The sequence below is a fragment of the Carassius auratus genome, unplaced genomic scaffold (genome assembly GCF_003368295.1).
Source record: "Carassius auratus strain Wakin unplaced genomic scaffold, ASM336829v1 scaf_tig00015444, whole genome shotgun sequence".
Lineage (NCBI taxonomy): Eukaryota > Metazoa > Chordata > Actinopteri > Cypriniformes > Cyprinidae > Carassius > Carassius auratus.
This window is the reverse complement of record NW_020524591.1, coordinates 1-27,931: the sequence shown is the minus strand read 5'-3', so window position 1 is coordinate 27,931 and position 27,931 is coordinate 1. Positions and strand designations below refer to the sequence as shown.

Sequence of the window (27,931 nt, the reverse complement as noted above, 5' to 3'; positions counted from 1 at the left end):
AATGTAATCTCACACTTTAGTATAAGGTACAATTCTCACTATTAACTAGTTGCTCATTAGCATGCCTATCATTAACATATTGGCTGTTTATTAAAGCACATATTCTGCATATTGTACATCCATAATCCTATCCAATACCTAAACTTAACAACAACCTTACTAACTATTAATAAGCGGCAAATTAGGAGTTTATTGATGCAAAAGTCATAATTATTAATTTGTTGATAGCGAGAATTGGACCTTAAAATAAAGTGTGACTTATTTCAGATATGCTAAACCAAACATCACAGAACTGATGTAATGAACTCAATTAAGTTGAACTAAACGGTAAGTAAATTTGAGCCCATCATCATACAACTTTATTTCATGCAAAGCTGCAAAACAACCTCAGGCTCTTGTCACATCCTAATTAATGGAACATTGTTTAAGTAGCTTCGTCACAAGATGTTTTGAAAGTTTATTCAAACAAAACAGCATAAAACATGGCTCTTTAATCAAGACAGTCATAAAAAAAATAAAAATAACCACAGATGCTATGGATAAATTATGATAAATCAAATGTATGCAGAGGTGTGAAAGTTAGCATGCATCGTTTCATGTCTTATAATAAAACTTTTTTCCCCCCTTTACAATAATGCATAGTAAAACTTAGTGGTACTTTGTGGAAAGCGTTTATTGTTAATGATAACTAAAAACTGAGACAAATGTATGTTTGTTTTTCTCATGGACAAATTGTAAACTTTATTGCTTAAAATATTACTTCGAATTTGGCAAGAAAGTAACACTTGGCATATATTTAATAAAATCAACATCTGTGTTTGGTTCAACACAAAACTGAGGACATATATATCATTAAAAGCAACAATAAAAAAAATCATCAGCTTATCGGGCAGCACTGGTTTTTGCACAGGGAATCATTCATTTTTATTTATTTTTTTACAAGGGAAAGACATTATGATTCTATTCACAGTCATCAAAAATGAACTTTACACCCTGCATACGAACAGTCTGATGCCATTTTCAACCATCTGCCCATTTTATTCTATTTTTAGAAGTCATAAACGATCAATTGATGCTCGGCTTTGTCTTGAGGATGCCAAGACCAAATAGGAGCAGCATAAAGTTTCCTTCAAGCTGTGAAATGGTAAGTAACCGCAGAATATAAATAGGTTTTCAAGGATTCAAAGACCGAGAGGACATCAGACCTCATTAGGTAGCCATGGCGAGTGAGTTATTTAGCGCTCCAAAACAACAGATAGTGGAAAGACTCATAATCACCTGATGGTTCTCGTCACATTTCAGAGGAGGAGGTAATCACCATCAATGTACTCACTCACCCGCATAACCTCACTAGCTCTCTAAAATGTGCAGTCCCCCTCAAAACAAGCTTAGGCTTTGAGCATTAAGTCATTCAAGCACTTTAAGCTATATTTGTGAAGGAGGATGCTTTTTACAAACAGGACAATCTTTGAAATAGATAGTTCATTGATTATGAAAAGTTGACCTTTGAGAACAAAGCTACTTAAGTCCTTTGTAATTAAGACTTAAATGCATTTGAATGCACCAGATAAGGGCAAATTAGTCTCCCTGTCGTTAAACTTTGCACTTCAGCAGCATAATTAGCATGAAATCAACCTTAATTAGGAAACTATTGATTCATTGAATTGTCCCAACGCCAAACCAAATGTTCTCTGTTGCGGGACTGCTAAGAAAAACACACGCTTATGGTCACACACACAGTACTTTTAGTCAAAATCAAGGCAATTAAATTATATTTGTTTTTATCCTTTCATTATACTTGACACACCTTTACATGTCATCTCATGTTAACATTTTCCTTTGGCCCAACTTTGGTCTGAAGGAATTGGACGAAAACATGGACAGCAGTTCCAGTAAGAATACATGCCGTTTCTAAACCGGTTTGAGACTCGAGAGCCATGGAATACATAATTTTTTTTCTCTGTAACAGTTCTAATATTGCACATTATAGGTTAAATAACTATTGTCTAGTCGGTTCATGTTGAGAAGAGGGAGAAAGCTCATACGTTTTGATCAGAAGCAAACTGCTAAGTACCGGTATTCAGACACGTGTCAGTTAGCATCATTTGAACTACAGTATATAAAAGTGAGGTGGTACATTTGTAATCTTTGTGAACAGCTACAATAAAGAAAACCATTTCAAAGAGGCAAATTGTGAGGTTGGAAGCTACATTGATGTTTATATCGCAGGTAAAATGGAAAATTCCAATCGTGGTAAGAATGATACAGATATGTTCATTGTATACTATCAAGTCTCAAGGGTCTGTTTGCCCTTGTGGCCAGTCACACCACATACATTCTGAGAGTAAAATTCATAGGTGTGACAGGGAATCAGGAATAGTACTTGGTGAAGGAGAGTCCACACGTTCCTGACGCAGACAGAGCCTGCCAACTGTTTCGTGGTCACAAGTTTGACGATAATCTAGGTCTGGTGTGATGTGGTTCCGTTTCTGGGAGACTGATTATTGAATCCTTCTTGGGTAGTCCTGAATCCAGGCTGGGTCTCATTTGTGGAAGGGAGGCTGGAGGAAATGCACCTACAGACACTTGATGGGGTAGTGCCATTCTGGGAGGGATACTTCCTCTAAGACCAGCAGGACCTGGGAGGTTTTGAGGGGGACCGATGGAAGTCGATGAAACCCTGGTGGACTGGGGAGGGCTTGGGGCAACTGGCTGCACCATGTCATGGGGTAAAAATGGTTGGGAGGCAGATAGGGCTCGGGCGTCCTGGCTTAGAGTGGTCCTGGGGACTGGTGGACGATGTGTGGGACTGGGTACGTGTTGCTGTACAAGGGATAACTGGGAGCCCGAGGGTGCACCGGGGGGGCTGGAACCATACTGGAACATTCGACCAGTATTTGCCAGAGGACTGTGGACAGGTGTGCTTGTAAGGGCAGAGGCAAGGGCTAAGGTGGAGTACTGGGAGCCTGGGGGCGTCTGGCTTTGTACCACCTGGAAGCGCCGCACCATGCGGGGAGACTGGACAGCCCCAGAACCCACTAAAGGGTTGCCCATCTGGGGACAGAAGCTCATGGCAACAGCCTGCTGAAGGCTAGCAATGGCAGAACTTGTAGAGGGCTGACTAGAATGTGCAAACATGTTCCCATGAGTTGAAGGAGTCACAGACATGGCCCTTGGCCTTTGTATGTCCCCTTGTTTGACCAGTTTAACCATTTCCCGATCATACTTCACAATCTCCTGGATCATCTCGTTCTCACGGTTGTTGAAGACGCCAGAGTTAAGATCGCGTTGTACTTTGTGCATCAGAATGGAGTTCTTCTTGCCTGAAAGGTACAGATAACAGTCAGATATAGCTTTGTCTGTGCACCTTAGATCAAGCATTGGTAACACTTTAGAATAAGGTTCCATTAGTTAATGTTAGTTAATGTATTAATTAACATGAACAAACAATGAATAATACATTTATTACTGTATTTATTCATCATCGTTAATGTTAGTTAATGAAAATACAGTTATTCATTGTTAGTTCATGGTAATTCACAGTGCATTAACTAATGTTAACAAGCACAACTTTTAAATTAAATAATGCATTAGTAAATGTTGAAATTTACATGAACTAAGACTTATAAATGCTGTAGAAGGATTGTTCTTGCTTAGTTCATGTTAACGAAAGTAGTTAACTAACATTAACTAATGGAACCCTATTCTAAAGTGTTACCCAAGCATTTAGCACAAATATCTGTAACTAGGTAGGAACACTGCCAGTAATAATAATAATACCAAAAACCTAAATGTTTTATTCTTATTACACTGAATCCATTACACTCTACTCCATTAGGCTTGGTGTATTTAGTAACTGTCAGACACAGTGAAGCACCGGCTCAATGTGAAACAACCTAATACACTTAATCTTTACCTCATTTTCCTGGTGAAGTGATTATATGGTGCTAAAGAGTAATGCAAATGTGCTAGACTTGCACGATGTGAAGAAAGGATATATTACTGTGGTTAACTAAACAATTAGTTCAGGGGTGTTGAATCCTGCTCCTGGATCAAGCAAAGTTTTGCTGTATTTACAAATAAACACATCTAAAGCACACAAAAAAATAAATAAATAAATAAAATAAAAAAACCTAAGTGCGTTTGAGCTAAACAAAAGTGGTCCTCAAGGGGGAGGATGAGACACTCATGAATTAGTTTATTGTTGAGGTTGTCCAGAATGATGTTGTGTCAAGGAAAATATTGTCCAAATTGTAAGAACTGTATTATGTTCCAATGCACTGCACTACCTCTTGCATTTTGCACAATAGCGTATTTTATCTAAAAGGTCTCTAAGAAACGTGTCCATTTGGGGTAAAGTGAACCCCAAACCAGCAAAAAATGTGGTTTTGCAGACCTCTCATTGATTTTTTTATGGCGGGCCTCAACTATATCAAAACGGACCCTATATTTAAAAAAAGTTAACATTATTTGAAGAGGCTTCTATTTTCTGTTGAACAAAATAAAACCATACCTCAACTTACATGTTTAAAGCACATGATCGTTTCACGTCAAATTACACGTTTCAGATATGAATTATTTATGTTTTAAGAACAAAATGTTTCAGAACATATTTATTTAAAAACCCATAGGAAATTACTGGGGTAACCTGTGGCGATTTAACCTTCCGGTAAGCGTATAATTTGACATCATGACTGAACATCTCTATTGCCATAGTAAATTAACAACCAAGTCACATCTGATGTTCATAAAATTAACAGCCAACATTGACACAGTGAGACTGTGGTAGCGGATGTTCTTCTACAAAGCATGCGGGGTCTAAACTCCTCCATGAGCTGAACTGATCATTTATGGAATCTGGCTGCCATGGCAACAGCAGTGAATGGAGTGGCTGCATGGCCAATATGTAAACAACTGAGGTGGTCATGTGACAGGTAGTGACATCAGTAGCCAACACTGACCTAGGAAGATAAGGATGCTGAGAGGGGTGAGAAGGGCATGTGGTCTGCCTCTCTTGGCAAATCACGTTTACGTGCTTGGGACACAAGCCAAAGATGGCAAAACAATTGTGTTGAAGAAAAACAAATTTTGGAGGGGACTCAAATCTACTTACAGATGTGAGCAATGGATATCAAAACACATGAATTCTGGGATGTGTACCAGTAATGCCTCTAATACAGGTAAATGCACTTTTACAAAATCCACTGGGGAGTACTATAGTATTACCATGGTTCTTTTTTTAAAAGTACAATGATACGTAGGAATGCTACTGATTTTAGTCTCTAGGTAACTTACCTATTCGATCAAGGCGGTCAATGGCTACTGTCTCAAATGCTCTCCTCATCATTGGATACTCCTCCAGTACTTCATTGAAGTTGTCCACGGAGAGTGAATATAGTCGGCAGTAGGTGTCCGCCCGCACACTGGCAGTTCGTCTTCCACGGGTCAACAGGCAGATCTCTGAAAATGAACAGGACATATCATGGTTGTGGTTCCAGAATCTCAGTTAGTCTTAGATGGTTTTATTTGGGCCAAGTTGGGAGACCAGCTAAGACCAGCAAACCGCTGAAGGCTGGCTATACCTGATGAAAAAAAATCCCTTTCTTAAAATAATCGAATTGTTTGCTGGTCTTAGTTGGTTGTAGATAGGTCTTTAGTACTTGTCAAGTTGGGAGACCAACGAAGACCAGTGAAGGCTGGTTGGACTTGATAAAAAAATTGTTAATCTTAGATGGTTTCCCAGCTATGTTAGGTAGGACCAGATTGCTGGACACCAGCTGAACACCAACTTGACCATGCCAGAAGACCAAATTTAGATACTGTTTAGTTGAATTGGCTGGTTGGCCATCTGCTCTCCTAGTCTGTGGACAAAGGCCAAAAAAAGTCAGACCTGGCCAGCTTGACCATGTGTTTGATTTTGAATGTTGAAACCTATTCTTGTACTGGTAAATCAAAGTGGGTTTTTATCATACCCCAAAAGTGTACCGAGTTTTGTAGGCAAATTTATGTTTTGTGTTGTCTTTACAATTATTTAACTAAATCACTTTTTAAATACATTTTCAATCAACACAAAAATACTGATTAAGAATGTGTTATTTTTTGTGTTGATTATTGTATTTCATTAAAATAGGTATAATTTAGATGAGCACTAGCAAGTAAGACAATGGGCTAGACTTAACAATGCAATTGAACCAGAACTCACACACTGTCAAAAAAGTCAAAAAAGTTTGCCAAAAATCAAATTTTCACAACATGCCCCATTTAGGTTGACATATCCCAGCATGCAAAACTGAGCTGTCAGATCTTTGATGAAGTGCCTCCTTTACCCCAAGATGTGGGAATCAAATTTAGCTCCAGTTTATAGTCATTACATTAAAAACATGCAATATCACAAACCTCCATGTTTTTCACAGCCCAAAAGTTAATAAAATAATTAATGGAAAATGCTTGCTATCATTGGTTTTCTCATATAACTTTAAACATCTACATGCTCTATTCAGTGTATCATTTATGATATATAAAGCTCAGACGAGGAGATTAATGATGATTTCTCATTTCTGTAAGCTGTTAAGAAACACGTCCACTGCACATGCTTAATGTATCTATGTTCCAATCTTATGAACGCAGCCAAATGCAGTTTTAAAAGCTTTATGGTGGCTTAAATGGAATACAGTATGTAGCATCCACAATGGCTTATGTTATTAACTGAATCAAATATCCATGTTATTCTCATAGTAATCCCAAGTACCGAGTCAAGAGAAACTATTATGATTCCATGCTTAATGGGTGTTATTTGGCAAAATTAACCCTAAAAATGTCTTTTTTTAACTATCCCTTTAAGAATTAAACATATGAAAAATGCATTGGATTTCAATACTAACACAATAAGGGCTTTTTATTTACTGATGCATGTTAAGAAGCAGAGATGCTGTGATCAGTATAGAATACCATGACAAATCTGTCTGCCATCATGATTAAGCCTCTCTCATTCATGCATTGTAATTGTTTTTGGCCAAGGAATCTCTATATTTGTCATTATAAATTGCTCTGCCATTACTGTTCTGCTCCACTAATTAGGTGTTATTAATTGGCCACATTTGTTCTTTATCTGTGGCCTTCCTTCAGTGCCCCGGGCTCCTGGTATATTCGCAACCTCAGTGATCTCTCCTCCTTGCCCCTCCCAGAACGTGCCCTAAAGACTCTGGGAAAAAGTGTTGTCTTTTTTCTGGATCACCAATGCAAGGCCCTCAAAGTGGGCAGCATCTTAAATGAGACAAAACTCATTGGAGGGAGAATCAGAGGGTCATGTTCAAATGTCAGTATTTATCACTGTTTTCCAGTGCAAGAGAGCAGTTAGGGATTCAATTGGAGCAACGATATGATTTTATGATTCTATTATTATTTTTATTTTTTTATTTTTGTAAGCCTTCAGTTATGAACACAAAAGAGTGAAGGCTTCATCAAAAATAGTAAAGGAATATGTACAGTAGGATTCCTACTGGAATTCTAACTTTGAAGCTTTTAAGTATTTTATTTTTTTTACATAATTTATTAATGGGACTTTTACTTTGACATTGCATTTAAATGTATGCTAACAGAAGTTTAGCCTTAAAAAGCATTTGGCTGTAAGTAATTTACAACTTTACTGCAATACGATTAGGTTTGATATGATTATTTGAAAATGACAAGTGATTTATTTTATGATTTCTTTGATTAGGCACTGTAAAAATGCAGTATATTAATGATCATAATTAAGTATAATAGTAAAACTGATACTTTTTTCTTTGATTATTACAGTTTTACTGCCTTCCTTTGGAAATTATTATAATTAAATAAAATAATAATTAAAAAAAAACTCTTCTTGGGACTTTTACTTTGTAGTTGCATATTAAAATGTGTTTAATGTTTTGTTCTTTTGTACTTCTTTGTGTTTTGTTTTGTATTCATTGTTTTAAAGAATTGTCTTAACTTTTATTTAGAAATTTTCATATGTTTTAACAGGATGTCATAACAACGGTTTAATCCTATACAGTTTATCCACTTTTCTCTATGTATATTGTAATTATAATGTTCAAACGGATTAGTATGTTTCTAAATGAATGAGACGGTCTTTCTGTGTTTCTTACCCCCAAAGTAGGAGCCATCAGAGATCTTCATGCCGATATTCCCTTTGGTCAGGACGCTAACTACGCCATGCTGAATGAAGTACATCTTCTTGCCGATGGTTCCTTCACGAATTATGTAATCTCCTGGTTGGAAGACCTCGAAGCGGAGCTTAGTTAACATCGCTGTCACAAAGTTGGGATCTGCGTTGGCGAACAGCGGCATGGACGCCACCAGCTTCCGGCAGTTGAAGTTGACTATTTCCTGGAGGTGCAGAAGTTAGTTTACTGTCAGTCTGAAGGCAAGTTATCAGTCGTGTATTGTTTTCTGTTGCTAAATGGTACCTCTCGTAACGGCTCATTCAGTTCTTCCAAAATGCTTTCCTCGTCAAACATCTTGCCCTGGTATCTGTGCTCATAATAATCGTGGATCTTCTGCCGGAAGTCGGCTGGAAGTTTGTGGAAAGACATGTACTGCTCAACTTGCTTGTACTGAGAAGAAAAAAGTGACACGGTATAAGTTATGTTGACATACTTTTTCCCCAAAATTTCCAACCACCAACATGTGTGTTGCCAATCTGAATCCCATGTGGCCTCTTTTGTGGAGACGTGATATGCTAACAGGGAACACTATATACAGATTCAAGTAAATAATTTAACATCCAGGCTTGTTTTCCTGTATGGGCGTTCCTGCTATAGTAGAAAACATTAAGGGAAGTTTTTACAGTGGACACGTCATAGGCTAAAGAGCATATGATAATATGATGTTCCCAAAGCAGGAAGAGTGTGATGAAACAGATGATAAGCTCTATTCATAGCACAGCATATGAAGTTAACCTTCTCTCTGCATCATCGTTTGTGTCGTGATGGCTTTCTGGTTTATGTTACAGGAATATACAGTACATTTATTGCATCAAATGGTCTTGGCTATGTATGTTTTAGAGAAATTTGATTAGATAAAACAAATTAAACATTTATGGATGTTTCAAAAGCTTTTTTTAGACTTGCCTTATTTCAAAAGCTGTGTTAAAGGTGAGACAGTCTTATGTGGCCTCTCAGACCTCATATTCCAACATAACTCAACTATAGTGGATCATGTGCACACCAGGATATTGATGGGGGGGCAGGGAGGGTGATGCTTCTTAGTGACCTCCCAGTTGGATGGATGCTGTTGGTAGGAAAAAGCATGTGGATGATGACTGTCTGTATGTGCGTGGTGACATATGCTCGGTTTGACAAGCCTTGGGATGATCCTCAAGCTTCTAACAGGGTTCAGTCTGTTGCACTTGTTAGTGACAGGTGCTTTCTGTTTTACAGGCCATTGTATAGAGGGATTCTGTAAGTACTTTCGCTAATTAATGCTGTTTAATTGCTAAAGAAAGAAAAACGGCTAGCATTGGTCATATTTATGGCTAGGGGTTTTAAAAACACTTTTTTTAAAAACAAGTTTTTGGACCCCACTGACTTTCATTGTATGGACAATAACAGTTTTTCAGAATATCTTCTTTTGTGTTCCACAGAAGAAAGTGATACAGATTTGGAACGACACGAGGGTGAGTAAATGATTACAGTGTGAATTTGTGAGTGAACTATACTATAAAAAGTACTGAATTTCCTGCATGCATGGTAAAAACCATAGCAGTGCCATCACAAATAAACATGTTCTTCGCAATATGTAAAGAACAATTACTGGTATGTACATGGACTCCATTTTTTAATTAAAGAAACCAGAAACTAAGACAATCCAGAACATCCCAAAATGGTAGTGATAAACATGGTTCTTAAGTGGTTGTACCTTTGCCAGGCCAAAGAAAAAAAAGATCTCCAAGCAGTTGTCTTTAAATTTGCAGCATATTCTGACAAGATGTTGCACAAAAAACAGTAGCACTTTATTTTACAATCTTGTTCCTCATGTACATACTATGTACTTATTATAGTAATTACAATAACTATGTAATAACTAGGTACTAACCCTGAACCTACCCCTAAACCTAACCCTACCCCATGTAGTTACCTTGTATTACCAGAACTTTCTTAGATAAATACACTGTAAGTACACTATAAATACATGTTAGTACATGTACTGTAAAATAAAGTGCAACCCAAAAAACACTTTGTTCTTTCATTCTTGAATGACCTGATTAGATAACAATGAGCATATTCTGTAACAATCACTGGTGGTCATGAAATGAGATGGATGAGATCACTAATCCTTGAGAACATAACTGAAGGTTTAACATGCATATAATATGAATAAAGCATCCAATTCTTGTCAGATGCAGAGAGACGCTATATACAACTGACGTGGTCTGTGTTAGCATGCACACCGTGACTCATCGTTCCTTTGGCAGTGGGTGGGGAATCATGGGAAGAGCAGTGACTGACTTTAATTAGCTCAGAGTGGAAATCCCTATCATAAACCCATTTCATGAAAACATTTTGTTTCAGAAATCCAGCCCAAATCCTAATCTAATTCAATCTTAATTAATTATGATTGGATAAGGGATGTATGCAATCGCACACAACCGAAAGAAGCAACCAGGGGGTCCCAGCATGCCATTTTACTTTCCACCTTGTAATTCTTTCTGCATGTAGTAATAGCACAATGCTAATTGTAAAAGGCAAGTGCAAATAGCTATGAATAAGACACTTCTATAATGAGCTTAATTTACAATCAAGGAATAATCAAGGAATATTGGCACTAAAAAAAAACATTTAAAAAATAAATGTAGGTTTAAAATGCAATAGTTCTGCAAATCCTTAGTAATCTCCCCCAGAATTTATTCAGACTGTCTAACATTGACAAAACTATGACTAAACACTCAATATTATGAAAAAAAGTACCACAAACCCCCATATTTACTTGCACACCAACATTTAGCCACCTCTAAATAACAGTGCCTGCTTGTCTCTTCTAGCTCAACAAAATCTGTAATTTACGCTTTGTCCCTTTCGATCAAGGCAGTCTATTTTCTCCTCTCTTTGGTTCATTCAATCAGCCTTGAAGTAAGACAAAGTGTTAAGCTGAAATGTGAAGACAATTACTTAGACCTTGTTGCAATCACAGTTTGAGTCTCGGTTTATTGTACAGCCAAGGTCTGTGTATTAGCACTGAAAACACTTCAGGAAAGTTTGAATTGCACCAGGTCTCAGACTGGGGCTATAGATCAGGAAACTGTACTCGGTTTATATATTTAGATACTCAGCTTCTTTTCTTCCCTCTTAGACTTCCTGTGAATAAGCTTCCCTGGGCTATCAGTCTGGAAAGGAAGGAAGAATGGAAGGTAGGCAGGAATTTAGAAAGCAATGTGGCTATGACAGGACAGAGTTAGCAGCTTAGTGCCAATAAGATAAGCGACACATCTGGTGACCTACACTAAAACCTCCGGACAGGTAGATGATCAGATTAACCTTCGTAAGCTTCCTAACAGAACTCATCAAAGAAGTCATGTGATGTTGCGTAATATTGTAGACATAATCATCTTTGTCCTTCCAATATGGCTGAACATAGCATTGCAACATGCCCTGCAAAAATCTTATCAGTTGAACTGAAATATATATACATCAGGCTTGTTTTCTTCTTCTTCTTCTTCTTCTTCTTCCTTGTAACAGGACAGGCAGTTTATCTTCTATCAGCCACATAAAGGGATGATATATTTCCCATGTCCATCTGCCAAAGAATCAAGGTCATCATAGTCACCAAGGAGGGGGGTGAAAGCCCATATATCAAGCTTTCGTTCCATATGGACATCAAGTCCATCAGCAGATACATTTATACCATAGGTATCCAACAGCAACTAGGATTATGATGGTTTACTGTTATGTAATAAACAACGAGATGTGACACCACTACAGTCTTAAAGATTAGGCTGTAATTCTTCTGTATACTCTCTTTAGAATGACTAAGAACTGTAATATATTTATTCAAATGGTTTCCAAACATGATGTTACTAATGGTCCATATATTTTCTTGTGTTCAGTTCATGTTATAGACAACACTGTGATCAATATTCTAACGTAGTGATCTAAGCAGAGACCACGGTGCGTAATGGTCGATTGACACGGCACAGTCTGTACATCTCAGCAGGCCTGTACATACAACCACAGTTCCCCATGGTGCACTAATGTTGAGAGTTGACAGAAACTGATCCGAGACTCTTGTTGTTTCTACTCCATGTGAGCATTTGTTAGAGGTTGGACCTGAACAGGTGCTTGAAAGTCAATGTTAAGCAATGTAATGCTTGTTACGTAATGACTAATGTCCCGTTCATCTGTCGTTGTCTGGCAATCCATTGGTTTCCAGCAGGGGAGATGGACATGTGATGGGATGACGGGGGGATCTACACAGGGACATTGTGCTGTTTATTCATCAGGTTGAAAAAGTGTAAGAAATGTTTTTTTGTCTGTAAAGGAAGTGATTTGCAACTACACTCAGAAAAGCTAAACTTTCATTCCAATGCTTTTACGTGTAAATGTATTCCCGCTACTCTAAACACGCAAACGCTCAAGGACCACCATCACAGCAATCCACTTCTTCTCAAAGGAACATCATAACATGTTTATTTGAGATCAAGATGACAAAACCTGTCTCATATGGGTCCTTTATCTCATGCATAGAATGGCTTTTGTTGGTATCTTTAGCACATTCTACTCCCCTGCTGCCGTAACGGTTCTGGTATCTGACAGAAAGCAGCTCTGTTGCTAGTGATTAATGAAGGGGAAAGTCTGCCGCCTGAGGTGGGATTTGGTGAGCTCCACTGAAAGTCCCTATGGGATTCTCTGCATTACATCATTGCTTCAAACATTGTCATAATATAGGCGTATTTAAAGTAGAGTTAGAGTTATACACTTAATAATGACTAACAGGAATACATTAAAATACATTTTAATACCTTTAAATGTGCTTTATGTTCAAATAATTCCCATCCCGGTTTGAAGTGCAGAAGTAACTACAAATAAGCAATTGTAGGTGGACTTTCCAAAGCTTGTAAGTACTGTGGCAAACTTTTAGCTCAACCAATGGCATGAGAAAACATTGAGCGAACAAAGACATGGGTGCACCGGAAAGGGTGGTAAGATGTTTTGGGATAGTCTGTTTCAGAAGTCTTAACCCTCCTTAATTTTTTACATTTTACTGCTGTATCCCCATTTCCTGTAGAAAAAAAATGTCTGACCTTTTATCTGGCTCGTCTATGTTACTGTCAGATATGTCATTTAAGAACATTCAAACCTTTTTACTTTGAAAGACATTCTCCCAAAACATTATTTTCTTTTAAAGCACATGGCAATACCAAAATGATTATCTATTTTCATGAAAAATTAGGTTCCAGAATTGGTCAGCTCAATGGAACGCAGAGTTAAGAAATTTGTGACCAAACTGTTTATGGCGACAAAACACAGGTTGCAGTCTAGAGTTGCAGGTTTAAACAAGCACCAGATGTCATGATTAGGAATCAAAGAAGACCATTTTACAGCATTGGGAGGTACTGAAAACTGAGCAGATGAGAGGCAGATCAGATTGTGGAGAATACCCAGAATCCTCAGCCGTAGGGATAGTTGGCCTGAGCAGTTTCATCCTCTCCAACAGACGATAGGTACCGACTTTGATCTTACAAGATCAAACAATAGGTGACACATAAGAAGGTCATGTGCAGGTGGTTCAGTGTGTGCGTATTTGGAGCGCTACCCACCTTCTCCTGGTACTGGCGCCGGGAAGAGTCCAGCGACTGTATTAGGGCGGTGGCATGGCCAATGAACATGGCATAGCAGGTGGCTCCCACAATCATACTCAGCATGGTCAACCAGATATCAGACATACTCTCAGGGGCCTGGCGTCCATATCCAATACACAGCATATGGCTCATGGCCTTGAACAGGGCAAAGGTGTACAGCTCACTCCAGGTGTCATTCTGCAAATAGGGATGCGATAAACAGAAGAAGAAAGAGAAACTTTGATTACTTCATCAGCACTAGATACACTCTCGTGAGTATGACTTCCTCTGGACGCTAATCCTCAAGTCAAAACTTGGGCTCATTAGGGGTATAGATTTACAAACCCCTATCAAAGGTACCTTGCCAATTACTTTGGATAGCTATGTGCACCACGGACCTGTGATAGATTAATTTATTGATTTAAAGGCAGTTAATGGGACTGCATTGTTTATTTTTCAGCCGGGCTCTTGTTATAATGTCTTTCAGGATTTTTCAGGATTGACCTGATAGGTCCCTGTGAACTGTGGTTAAACAGATTTGCATTCACTTTGAGCAGGGTTTAGACAAGGCTAGGAAAATCCTGAATCAAAGTCAAGGAGGCACATGGAGTGCAAGTATCATGTGGAAATAAGAAACAAAAATGTGTTCACAGACTCAGCTACACAGTCACAATATGTTTCTGCAACCCCAACAATCCTGTCAAGTTCAGATGCAGACAAGACATTGTCTGGAGTCTAACCCTTTATTTGAGCAACTGCAATGCTTGGCAGTGTAAAAAGCATGCAGTGTAGGCAGTATGTCAGAGAGATTTGTTTGCTTAGTTCATGTCTGCTTTCCATCTTTACATATCTGCCTACCAAGGCTTCCAGGCATACCTTGAGGAACAATTTTCTTCTGGGTTAACTGGAACGTCTAAACACACAGATAAACAATTAAGCATCGAATGAACACAAACTGCTTAAATTCTACATTATATTTTTCATCCTTCCAGACACGTGCATGGAAAAGAAACAAATGCAATTAAAACTTCTTTTGTTGATGTTTATTCTTAAATGGATTGGAGTCACACCTTCCACAGCGAGATTTCTCTGGGGTTTTTTATTGCTACATGAATACCAACAAGCTGTAAACACAAAAAAAAACTGTATGTCACTTTCTCTTTTTCATATTCATTATACTATATCTGGTTAAGAAATTATGTTTTGGTTGTATTTGCCTAACTGCGGACTTTAGTGCACATTTAACCTAGTGTTACTAACCTCCACTGGCACTGAGATGATGAAACTTAGCTCATTATTTGACTTAGCTTAGCTTGACTAGCAGGGGATTTATTTCTTTGGGATGTATGAGCATAGGATTGTCGAATCTACATTCTGCTAAGGAAAAACATGACTGAATTGTGCTTATTACCAAATAATTATTGAATAAAGATAGACTAAGGTTTCCATTGGCATTGCTTATTTAATATTTCTACGTATATGGTGGAAGAAACAAACCATTTGTAGAAAAATGAATGGGAGAAATCATAGTGCTAAATATGGCAGTTGCAAGAATTTAAATCCCACCTTTCAGTTTAAAGAGCCATTCACTATATAACAGTTGTAGAAGTAAATATCTTCACAGGACATTACCAAAGTGGTCACCAATGAACGTGCCTGTGCTTAAAAGGACTTTGGTAAGAGCCCTTTACTGTGAATGTGTAGGTATATAAAGACAGGCCGTGTTGAGTCTATCTACATGTGTCTCTGCACGTCTGGGGGATGCTTACCTGACCCTTTGAATGGCTCCTCAAGCCTGCAGAGCTCATAAGCAACTCTCTTGAAAAATGCACACGTGAGCATGTACTTGTGAATCGCACGTGCTTAATTTGTGATTCTAACTGGGCACGGATGGATTTGATGATTGGTCATGAATCACAGGGCACAGCTGGATCAAAAGGAATCAAAGGGTGTATTTCAGGGCATTCAACTATCAGTGCCAGGAAACACAGCAGCAGGTGAATTGCGACTGAACCATCTGTAACATCTCATTTATGTAAGTCAAAATGAAATTTTAATGTGATGTGATTTTGATTAATCTAGGCTTACATTAATGATCTCAGATGTTTTTTTGTTTTTTTTTTACAACCATGATTTTTTTTTTAGGGTCTTACCCTGGATATCTGCAAAACGAAAGGAGGCAAGTATGTCTAACTTTATTTTGGATTGGAACATCATCATACTTTTTTCAGTATCCTGAATGATAACGCCTATATAAGTTTAGTTGTATTCTAACAAATGAGGGAAGGTTTGTAAGTTGTCTAGTGTTTTATAGCACTTCTGCTGAAGCTTAACAACTCCTCAGCGAGTGTGACTCACAAGCTTCATTACCGCTCAAAGAAGGGCCTGTTGAGAGACCAATCGGACACTTGAAATAGTGAGACAGATCGTTTAGCGCTGCGTCTTTCATTTCAAGCAAGCTGCCTTTTGAAAGCAGCTGACCTTGATTGCTAAGCATTGGCAGTGACTAGAATGACTGCACTCAAAAACTGTTGTAACAAAAGCCAATTAGAAACCTGTCCCAATGTCACATGATCTCTTACATGTGACAGCATATAAAGAGTTTACATAAAAATAAAGTACTAACAGGCAGGGAAACCTTAAATAATCAGCAATTATATCAGAGTTCTGTCTCACAATTTTGTCAACTTTTCCATTGGTAAATTCAGTGTGATGAAAAGTGTTACACTTTTCATATACCGAGCTCGTTAAAGACAATTCACAAACTGTCACCAGTGGTTTATACCAAAGTTTAAAACAAGCCAGCCTTCCCCACTTTTGAATCCCCAGATAACCCAAGTATGAATCATACTCTCAGTTAAATTGCCTGACACTGCACACACTTTACCAAGCAAGAGTTCATGATCACTTACTGTTTACATCAGTTTAGCAAATGTCCAAACATTGTCTTATCTTCGAACTAGACTTAACAGCAGGGAGAACTTCTAGGACAGATGGATAATGGTGAGAAGTGAGGGAGGGGTGACTCAGAGTGCCTGGCAGACTTGGGAAAGTGAGAAGAGCAGGTGATGGAGTCGGCTCCCCGATGCACCCATGTGATGAACACTGTCGGACACTTATGAAATCAGTGGAAGTTATGGCTTTGTGAATTGTTTATTGTGTGGCTTCTACAGAGCCATTTGTTGAGTCCAAGATTCAGTTCCTAGATTCAGCGAATTGCACATTTCACTTTGTGTGTAACTATAGGTAATGATACCCTGACCTTGGGCTACATAACTCACTGAGAGTTTGCTATTTGGGAGAGTTTAGGAACACTTGGAGTGATTGAAACCAAGGTACGTTGGAAGGTAAGACTTACCACCATCTTGTTAAGAGACACCCAACAGTCCGAAGGGAAGTCCTGCAACATGGGCACCAAAAACTGCAGACAGCCATCCCAGTGGCACAGAAGAAGCATCATGCCAATTAGATTGATGATGCGCATCACTGCACTGGCCAAGTCATAGGTCATATGAAAGATCTGTGATTCAAGATAAAAGAAGTATTACATTTGAGTGGAAAGGGGAGGACTCTCTGGGACAAACGGGAACATATAAAATCATCAGAACTCTGAAACATAGCCGGAGGTAATCCGACTTTACATACTGAAGGACAAACCTTTTCATTTTTTGAGGGATTCTCTTGACAAGGTTCTATTTCAAAACCCGTTTGACCTGAAGATTATTTGTGACCTCTAGATGTGTGAATACAAGCATACTGAAACCAGGTTTGCCAAAGCTTTATGTAATGAGTAAAGTACATCCTACAAACTTCATCCCGTCTGATTAGATTCAATACAGAACATGTCTGTGAATGATGAAAGTAATGTACCAAGCTGATACCATGTTCATCCTGACGGGACTAAGAAAGACTGGAGAGTGGATAATGTGTCTCTTGGAGACAGCCATGTGTGCAGTTTGTTTGTGGTTACAAAGTAGAGAGGCTAGATATTAGAGAGCAGTCTGGAGCCAGTCCAGGATAATGCCTTGTGTGAGACAGTGTCAACACTTTCTTCCCATACCAGAAACAAGGCTTGTCACACCTGAGAAAAGCCAAGTGCCCCAAATAGCAACTAGGCCAAAATCTTCAATAGAAGACGACAAGAAGAGACACTACTCTGGCTCGTGTTGTAAAGTGCTTAGCCGGCGTGGGTTCTTTTTTCTAGCATGAGAAGAAGCAGTACATGGAACGGGATCTTAAAACTGAGATGATGCAAAACACAAAAAGTATCGTCTGGAGCTCTGAAGTGGTCTGTATTTGTGGATGTTTGTTTAGTATATCATTGTTGCCGTGCAGTTCTTTAAAGCCTCTTTGTTCAGGATCACTGGTCTCAAAGTAATGTGGAAGCACTTATGGGTCTCATTGCACTACCATTTGAACTTATTAAAATGAATGATCCATACCAAATATAAGTACTCCGTTGTCTTCTGGCATGCATGATCAGCAGACCAGTGTCCTCATGAAAACACTGGCTTATGCAAACCTGTTTGCTTGTGTCTGTACAATATGGAGTTTTTTTTTTATTATTATTATTTTCATGTGTACCATGGTTGATGCTCCTAAACATTTTCTTAAATAAATACTTTTAGTTTCAGTCAATTTCTTTCAGGATTTTAATTCAGTGCCTGACAACAAATATATATATATATAGAGAGAGAGAGAGAGAGAGAGACAGATAGAAAGAGAGAGAGAGAGAGAGATTGGCATAGCTTTCACTTTTAGCTTGTAATATTGTAAACTAACCATTTTGCTTTGGGGCAGTCATGGCCTAATAGTTAGAGAGTCAGATTTGTAACCCGAAGGCTGTGGGTTCGAGTCTCAGGTCCATCAGAAATTGTCGGTGGGGGGAGTGAATAACCAGCACTTTCTACCACCCTCAATATGGTATTGATGGTGGTAGAAAGTGCTGGTTATCCACTGGGACTGAGGTGAGACCCTTGAACAAGGCACTGAACCCCCAACTGCTCCCTGGGAACCGCAGCAATACGGCTGCCCACTGCTCCAGGTGTGTGTTTACTACTGTGTGTGCATTTGGATGGGTAAAATGCAGAGCACAAATTCCAAGTCTGGGTCACACCATACTTGGCCTCACTTAACTTTTTTCACTTTTTACCCTGCTGTTTGAAAGCTAACCATTAGCCTGTGATGGTGCAAAATTAGGGTATGGGCAAAAAGTCTAAGTGTATCTTATGGAGGTTTTGCTCGCTCTTTGTGAGAACACTTCCTGATAGAACACAGTTTAAAGCATTTACTTGCCCTACACATTATCAGGTTGAGGTTTATCACTGCAAGAGTGCGTATGAAAACATTTTGAACTATAAATGGGTTACCCAACTTGGTCATATCTTTCAGGAGGTCTAACTCAGGGGTAGACAAGTTCGGTCCTAGAGAACCGAAGTCCTGCACAGCTCAGTTCCAACCCTGAAAAAAAAAAAACTCACCTGCCTGTACCTTAGTAATCCTGAATGGATTGATGAGCTTGTTCGGGTGTGTTTGATTAGGGTTGAAGCTGAACTCTGCAGGTCTGCGGCTCTCTAGGACCGAACTTGCCTACCCCTGGTCTAACTCATGGTTTGTCCCTGCCTGGGTAATCAAGAACTATAAGGGGGCCGGACAAACAGTGTGGAGTGGATGTGGCAAAGCTGTGCAAGGTTGATTCAGTAATTGAGGGCCATGCCCGGCTCACATTACCACTATGTAATCAGCAGCATAATTGGCCCATTTAGTGGTGAAAAGAACACACAAAACTGAATCATCAGTTAGCTCAGCCGCAGGCAAATCGTCACGTTTCTGTCACTCTGAACAGCTGGCTCTCTATGTAATCATCTGAAATGTTCCCAATGTCGGCTGTCATTTATATGAATTATGTTTCACTGGCTTGGCCTGAACCTAGTGGCTTGGATTTATCACATGTTTTTAAGTTACCGGTGCTAGTTGCAATCATCCCATGAATGAAAATGTCTTATAATAGGGCAGTTAGCAAGATAAAGTTATATTATTCAAATGTTGGCCACCATTAGGCGATTTATTCAACATAGAATAAAACTTATTGTGAATGAGACATTAGTTTCTTCCCAGCTTCCCAATTTGAAAACTCCTGACTTCAACAATGAAGGCAAACAGCAATGGTGCCCATCTCTTACCTCCTCCCATTGATGGATATAACGAATCAGTCTGGACAGTCTAAGAAGTCGCAGTAAACTGAGGATCTTGGTGAAGCGCACAATCCGCAACGCTCTGGCCGTCTTGTAAACCTCAGAGTCAATGCCTTTCTCTACGATAAGAAAGATATAATCCACTGGGATGGATGAGACAAAGTCCACCACAAACCACGTCTTCAGGTACTTCTTCTTGATCTTTTGAGGGTCCAGTATTATCTCTGTGTTTTCTTCGTAGACTATGCCTGTGCGGAAGTTCAGTACCAGGTCCATGAGGAAGAACGTGTCGGATACCACGTTGAAGATAATCCAAGGGGTGGTGGTTTCCTCCTTAAAGAAGGTGATGCCCACAGGAATGATAATCAAGTTGCCCACCATAAACATCAGCATTGTGAAATCCCAGTAGAACCTGTGTACATTAAGTGATTAAATAATTCAATTAATAAATTAGATTACTGGACATATGCTTAAATGCATGCACAAAAATGCCACACAATATTAAATTTTATTTTATTTTATTTACAGATCACATGTATGTGACAACAGTAAGTATTCAGTGTCTAAAACTAAATGTCGGGTATAAAATACATCGATATTTGACTACCTAAAATGACAAATGTTGAGTTGTGTGCATTTGCTAGTATGTCGGTCCATTTTTTTTATTTTATTTTTATGTACTGGGTATAAAAGGCACACTCTTACAATAGTAAAATGAGATTCAGTCTTCATGCATTTGGTGAGACAGGGATACACCCTATAAATAACCCTAGCCTTGACAAACATGCTGCACGTGCACAAGAGGAGAGAGGCGATACGGGAGCAATAAAACAGCATTAGTTCAATATACTCTCTTTTGGTTGAGATCAATATTCTGAAATATCGTACCACTAAATATTAGTTACCTCAACCCATGCAAGGTCATCACAAGGACGTTAAGAAATAGATAGAGGGGAGAAAACGTGATGATCTGGATTATTTTTGAGAACTTGAATTAAGGTTTAAATGGGAATTTAGGATCTAAGTAGGTTCTCTTAAGGTGTATCAGTGATTTATTGATTAATTATGTTGACGTATTTGATACTGAAAGCAAAACTTCTGAAGTGATCATAACGGAGCTTTCTCAAGCTAACAATGTTGCTGTAGCTGCTGTTCACGTTTAAATGCAGTGCTCGGTTTGTCTTCTCTCAAAAAATAAAAATAGATCACTGGCCTGCACTAATGTGTGCTTATAAAAAAATACAAAGACTAGCTTAAACAAATCCATAATGTATTTTTTAATGCATGCACAGAAAAAAAAAAAAACGTGCATGAGTGAACATTAACATAGAATGCGTAAAAGCATGGATGAGGCATTGCAAGCTCATAATGATGCTGATCTCCGAGGGAAAACAAGGACTGTTTTGTTTCCCGAGTCTTTTATTTTATGAGCCAGAACACTTAGCTTTTATTGTCTAAAATATTTAATTAAACACTGGTCTGAGTATCTTAAAAAAAAAGAGAGAATGATTTCTTATTTCTTATAATAATTATTAGTATTATTGACATTATTATGAACCCATTTCAATAGCAACCTGTGTGTTTAGCATCAAGAGAACAAACTTTTATTTTTTATTTTCAGTTTCTTAAATTTGTTTTATAAGCAAGAGTCCTTTATATAGTTTAGCATTTAATTTATACCATTTACATTTAATTATGTCTTTTTACATTTTTTTTTTTTTTACTTTATATTACTCATTATCTGACTTGCAGTTGCAATCTTGGTGTTGTTTAATGTTATGATTTAGGGTTTCAATGATATATAATAATAATTATTATTATATTTTTTACTTTATTAATTATTTTTGGGTTTTTTTATGACACTCATTTAGCCATTTAGACTTATGATACTGAACTTGTTTTATTTTATTGTTTATATTTCTTTGTTGTTTCATTATTTTATGACTGATACTTTTATTATCATCTCATAATGAATGGCTATTACATAAGAAGTTATTGTTTGCATCGAATGAGTCGTTTTCCGGTTGAATGCACTGTGGTGTACTTTGGAGACCCACCAAATGAAAAATATTATTCAAACCAATTATGTTTTTAATCAAAAGTGCATTAGCTACTGCTTAAATTGAGGTAACAAACTTGTATAAAAGCCTTTATTAGAGGTTACTTGATATAAAATGAACCTGTTTGTCAGTGTATTTGAGGAACACCCTCTTGGTGTTTTCTTTTCTAAAAGACTGAGGGGATCATTTCTGAATTCACTGAAGTGTCCTTTTTCCCTGTGCTGTTTATCCAGCTTTTGTGCAAAAGGATTTCCATAAATGTTCTGGTAAATTACACACAGCTGATGACATGAAACAGCTTTAGAGAAGCTGTTGTACATTGGCCATCAATGATTAATCTCAGTGTACTAAAAATCTAATTAATGTAAAGTCCTAATCCTTGTTAGATTAGTATTGTGCATGTTTGATGGGCTGTTCCATAGAAAAGGTACCTTTTGTTTCCCTCATCAGCGTTTGTGAATAATGACACACAGCTAATGCCAACTAGTACTCTGTTGTTACAGGCGTTTGGTAAAACATCAAGAAAAATGTCACGTTTATTTTATTAAATTAAATTTGATCTTTTATCATTGTATTGTATTTATTTAAATAAAAACTTGTATTTTGTATTTTCTGTTCATTTATTCTGTCAACTGTTACCCCACCCCCTTAAATTTATATATATATATATATATATATATATTTTTTTTTTTTTTTTTTTTTACTGTCATAAATATGTGCTAAATATGTGTTTGTAAATCACTTCATCTTAAAAATGTTACATTTGTTAACAGGGGACATCTGAAATAGTCAACCCTGTTACTGTGCTTTTGTAAATTAAACCGCTGATTAATGAACACTGAAACTGTGTGGGGGTGGGGGGGGGGGGGTGATAAATAGGATAAGTAGCCTAAATAAAAATATCAGCATTAAATTATCCTTTTAATAATTCACAACCTATAGCACAAAGCCTAACCAAACTTTAAAATGTCAACTTTTACTTTTTTTTAAAGGTATAATGACAACTCTGTTACTATTTTTATCTAATGTATAACAAGTAAGTGCTTGTTTGTAAATCACCTTATCATAAAAAGTTATATTTGTCACCAGGGGACGAACCCAGTCAACCCTGTTACCACGATTTGGCACCGTACAGTTGAATACTGAACACTAGATGTTCGTAAAATAAATACCAGCATTACATTATCTTTCTAATAAACACCTTGTAGCGCACTGGCTTTAAACAAACTTTGAAGTGTCAACTCTGTTACCTTTTTTCAAAAGTATAGCAGCATAAGTAAGATCCTCCTTGTTTGATAATTTATCTTAAAGTGTTTGTCAGTAGAGGTCGATCTTAAATAGTCAACCCTGTTACCATGATTTCGTACAGTAAACAGCTGATTACTGAACACTGAACATGTAATGTATCTTTCTTGCCAACACCATGTAAAAGTGTTAAGACCTTGGCTAAATGTTGTAATACATTTTAAAGTGTCGGAACAGTTTTGTAAAAGACACTTTTTTTTTATTAGTTTTTATTTTATTTATAAAATCTTATTTTACAGTTTTTAACCAGAAAAGGCACTCTCTTTTTTTTTATTGTTTTCAAATATGAGCATCTGCAGCCAGGTATTGAGTCTCCACTGGTTTCACTCCATCAGCCCTACCTGAAATCACTGTATGGATGAATAATCCAGTTGCCAGCGGATTTGACTCGCTCCTGTTCCTTCTCCACTGCCTTTTGACTCCCAAACATACGCAGTGAGAATTTGTTGACCCCGGGCTGTAACATGGAGCTAAACTGCCTCTGCATGTAAGTTTGATTGTCCCTGGCTTCCGCATCATCTCCCGTGATCTGGCCATCCTCGGACTTGGGGAAGCTGACAGAATTGCCCGGCTGCTGCTGCTGCTGATTCGGGGTCGGTGCGTGGGCCGGTGGAGCACTAGAGAAGGAAACTCTGGAGTCCTTCTTGTCAGCGGGAGGAGGAGCAGCGGCGGTCGGGGCTGGAGTGACCGAGCCGTCCATGCTGGAGGTGCTGGAGTGACATGCAGATGCTGGGAAACCTCCACCTGTCTGCTTCTCCTGCTTGGAGGGGGTTGAAGACAAAGCTCTCGTCTCTTCGGCAGTCTCCGTTGATAACGCATTCTTATTCTGGTGCCATCCTCGCCGTCAAATGCGCTCTTGTCCCTGGAAACATCTCCGTGGCAGAGGAGCGCGGTGGATTCCGTGGCGAAGTCCTTGTTTTGGGAGATCCTGCTCGCCGTTGCCTCCCCCTCCTGGCGTTACATTCTTCATCTTGGAAGAAGAGCCAAGGATGTCGCCCCCGAGTGTCTCCTTGTGCTCTTCATCGCCGTCCTCCGCTTCGTCCATGACGGCGTTGCTTTGAGATGAATCCTGACGCTGCCAGACTGCGAAAAGCGTAGACGTGGACAGTTGCTTAGTCGTTACTCCGCGTCCCAGTCACCAGACAGAGACACCAGTCGCGTTGCCACGGCTGCACACGTTCACTCCCACCTGGTAGCGTGTAGCTCTGTGCTCGTTTAATGAATGGAGTTAGGAATAAAACCGTGTCAAGGATAAATCAGTGGAAAATAGGCCGATATGAGCTATATTATGAGAGTCTCGGGAGTTAAATGTGCAAATGTAGGTTAGTGGTGTGTAATAATATAGGATTCATTATTCAGCTAATCTCTAAACGATGATGATGTGGTAAATAACAATAGCTGAAATTATATAAAACAAGAAATCCAATTTGACGTACACACCCCCTTCCCAAAAAAGCCTTTGAAAAATGAAGAGAGAAAAAAAAGAGACTAAATGTCAAATTTCAGACCATTAATTTTAAACACTGATTCGACCTGAATAAAAAAAAAAAAAAAAAGAAAAAAAAGTATAGACTAATAATAGTAATAATAAAAACCATTAAAAAGGTCATAATTCACCACTAGTGAATTAACCATGTTGTTATTTTATTTTTTGAAAATTTAAAGAGACTGCTTTATTATATAAGGACTTAATATAACTTTTATAAAACATTCTTCATAGACGTTTTTTTTCAAATCTTAAGGATTTTTAATTATTTTATTTGTAGCTTTACTAATCCTGGACTACCAAAACACATTTCTCTTGATGTGAGAATCTTCCCTAAATGTCACAGGCCTCCAATCGTTTTAGCGCAACTGTTAGCCAATATTTACGTGGGCAATTATGGGTAGTGGAGACACTATGGGTGACTATTTTGAAAGCTCATTCTGGAGCAATGTGTGTAATAACGCTGTGATGTTTGTCACGTAGAGCCGCTCCTTCAGATGAACCGAGTTAGTAAATGTCGCCCCCTTACGGTGGTTTCAAAGAACAGGCCAATATAGACATCGTTATCTTGCTAAAGGTTTTCTTTGGTTGAACACACACACACAAAGACAAAGTTAAAATAAAATAACTTTATTCAGAGTGTGCAAATCATTACAGTTGATCGTGTATGAGATTTCCTCTTAAGCCAAAAACAAGGTCTTAAATGTTATGCATCTTTTAACTTTGAAACGATATGCATTGGAATACATTGTATAGTATCTGGATGCAAGCATGTCTGTCGATAGGACAGGCCCATTTAACCAAAAGCCTTCACGAAAACCCCACCATCACTGACATTACCTAAATATTTATAACCATGTCATCGTCCTTCATGTTAGAATTTGGGAAACAATTATAACGGATTCTGCGAACAGCAAATGAAACACTGTACTAGCACTTGGTCCTTACAGGTTAGGCAGGAGGAATACTCAAAGTCATCATTAGAAACTACATTAGCAACTTTAAAATTAGTTGTTTGAGATTATTAAACTGATTATTAAAAGTGCCATTCGTCCGTCCATGTGGAATAGTGCACTTTAAAATGTGCAGCGACAAAATGAGTACTACACAAAAAGTTAATTTAAATTTAAAAAATTAAAAACAGCATGTACAATAAAGTGGTTAAACATTATGGCTTACAGAAAGGAAAACGACTGTCAATAGTCAAGAGTGATAAAAACTTGATTCAGTGTTTTTGTGTATACTGAACATGATTACATTCTCATGCGGCTGAACAGTGATTCAATTATAATAGGTAGACATTTCGAAAAGCTGTGGTGCCCACACTCAACAGTGAGAGAAACCAAAAAGACAAAAAAATAAAAGTTCATTCCCACATCAACACATTCAATAAACACACTTCTACAGCAATAGTGCAATCATGCATTTCCCCCCTCCCCCCAAATGTAAAATAAACTGTTGGTAGCACAATATGGATATGAAAAGTAAAAGACATTTACACTTAAGCAGAAGGTGAAGAACTCGCAGTGCGCACTATAATGTGCTTCTCAGTAACTCAATGCTCCACATTATCTTCAACAGTAGTCATCAAGCCACCTGAAAGGAATGAAAAGTCAGCTGGATGTGATTCAGAAAAAAATTAAAATGCTAATATTACATTTATTAAATTATAACAAAAGCAGATGTATTATATAATTCTAAACTGCTTTAAAAATAAGAAATAAAAAAAATAAGCTACAATAAAAGCCTTTAAATTATAAACTGTATAGAATTATAAGATATTAAAAAATATTAAAATTATAATTTCATTAGTTTAAATGCATAAAAATTTTATAGAATTAAATAAATTAGTTTATAATACAATTCATTTATGAAAGTCTACAATATAAAAGACACATTGAAAAATAGTTAGTCATTAATATTAAATATTAACTTATTTATTATGATTTATAATACATATTAAGTGTATGAAAGATAATATAGAACACTGAGCTCTGTATATTATATTTTTATATTATATTAAACTTACAAATTATATTTACAGAATAATATTTCACCTTTTCTCCTTCCTCAGTTGGAGTTCCTTTGCCGGACATTTTTGTCTTTGTGGTTGGTAGCGGCGTTGCTCTTCCTGAAAAACACAGCGGCACGTCAGCTCCATCTTTGATGTGCAGATGAATTTCCTGAGCTAGCAGCACATCTAGTGCTACGGTCTAGATTAAACATGGCCTTGATGTTCCTGCACAAATAACTTCTGCACTTCTACAATATCTCAGAACAAAGATTACAAAACACTTACAGCGGTGCAGATCCTGAGTCATCATCTACAGGAAGCAGGAAACACACAAAGAAGAAAAAAACAGTTACACACTCATTTTATATTTACAAGACTACTTGTCTAAAGTCTAGTTTGACCGCCTAAAGACAACGAGAACCCTAAGTTTAAAAACAGAGCACTTAAAGAGTAATGCAATTTGGGGACTTCAGTTATTTCTACAGTTAAATCTGTACACATCAGAACTGCTCTCAATCTTTTCACAGCACTACTAATAATGATTCGTGCAGAATGATTCAATGCATTTACATTAACCTTGCGGTCTGATGTTGGATTGAAAGGATACGTTTAGTGGTTTTCAACCCAAGAACAAACGTTTGCAATCGAATCATTCGTTTGTAGCACGACCTCATCTACAGATGTAATAGAGAGAAAAACATTGTTCCTTTTCTGTATTGATGATGGTGAAGGCTCTCAAACAGCACTGGATCACATTTGTAAACTTCTGCACTGGACTTCTGAAGTCAGAATATCACCCAGAAACCTTCCCATTTAAAGGTGCTGTAGGGAACTTTTGTAAAAAAATGTTTTTTTTTTTACATATTTATTAAACCTGTCATTATGTCCTGACAGTAGAATATGAGACAGATAATCTGTGAAAAAAATCAAGCTCCTCTGGCTCCTCCCAGTCGTCCTATTGCCATTTGCAGAAACTCCATCGCTCCCGGTAAAAAATAACCAATCAGAGCTGCGGTCCGTAACTTTGTTTGTGTTCAAAATGTAGGAAAAATTTATATA

The 27,931-nt window shown here is 37.8% G+C and overlaps 1 long non-coding RNA gene and 1 pseudogene across 1 annotated transcript; both read right to left on the bottom strand.

The window, feature by feature from the left end:
* Window positions 1-360: 360 nt before the first annotated feature.
* On the bottom strand, window positions 361-24,454 carry LOC113074840 (potassium/sodium hyperpolarization-activated cyclic nucleotide-gated channel 2-like; annotated as a pseudogene).
* A 1,018-nt stretch (window positions 24,455-25,472) lies between these two features.
* On the bottom strand, window positions 25,473-27,725 carry LOC113074839 (uncharacterized). Its single transcript, XR_003280829.1, has 3 exons — window positions 27,158-27,725; window positions 26,916-26,989; window positions 25,473-26,454 (listed from the first exon to the last, which is right to left on the bottom strand). It is a non-coding gene; the product is annotated as an uncharacterized LOC113074839 (long non-coding RNA).
* Between the last annotated feature and the right edge of the window lie 206 nt (window positions 27,726-27,931).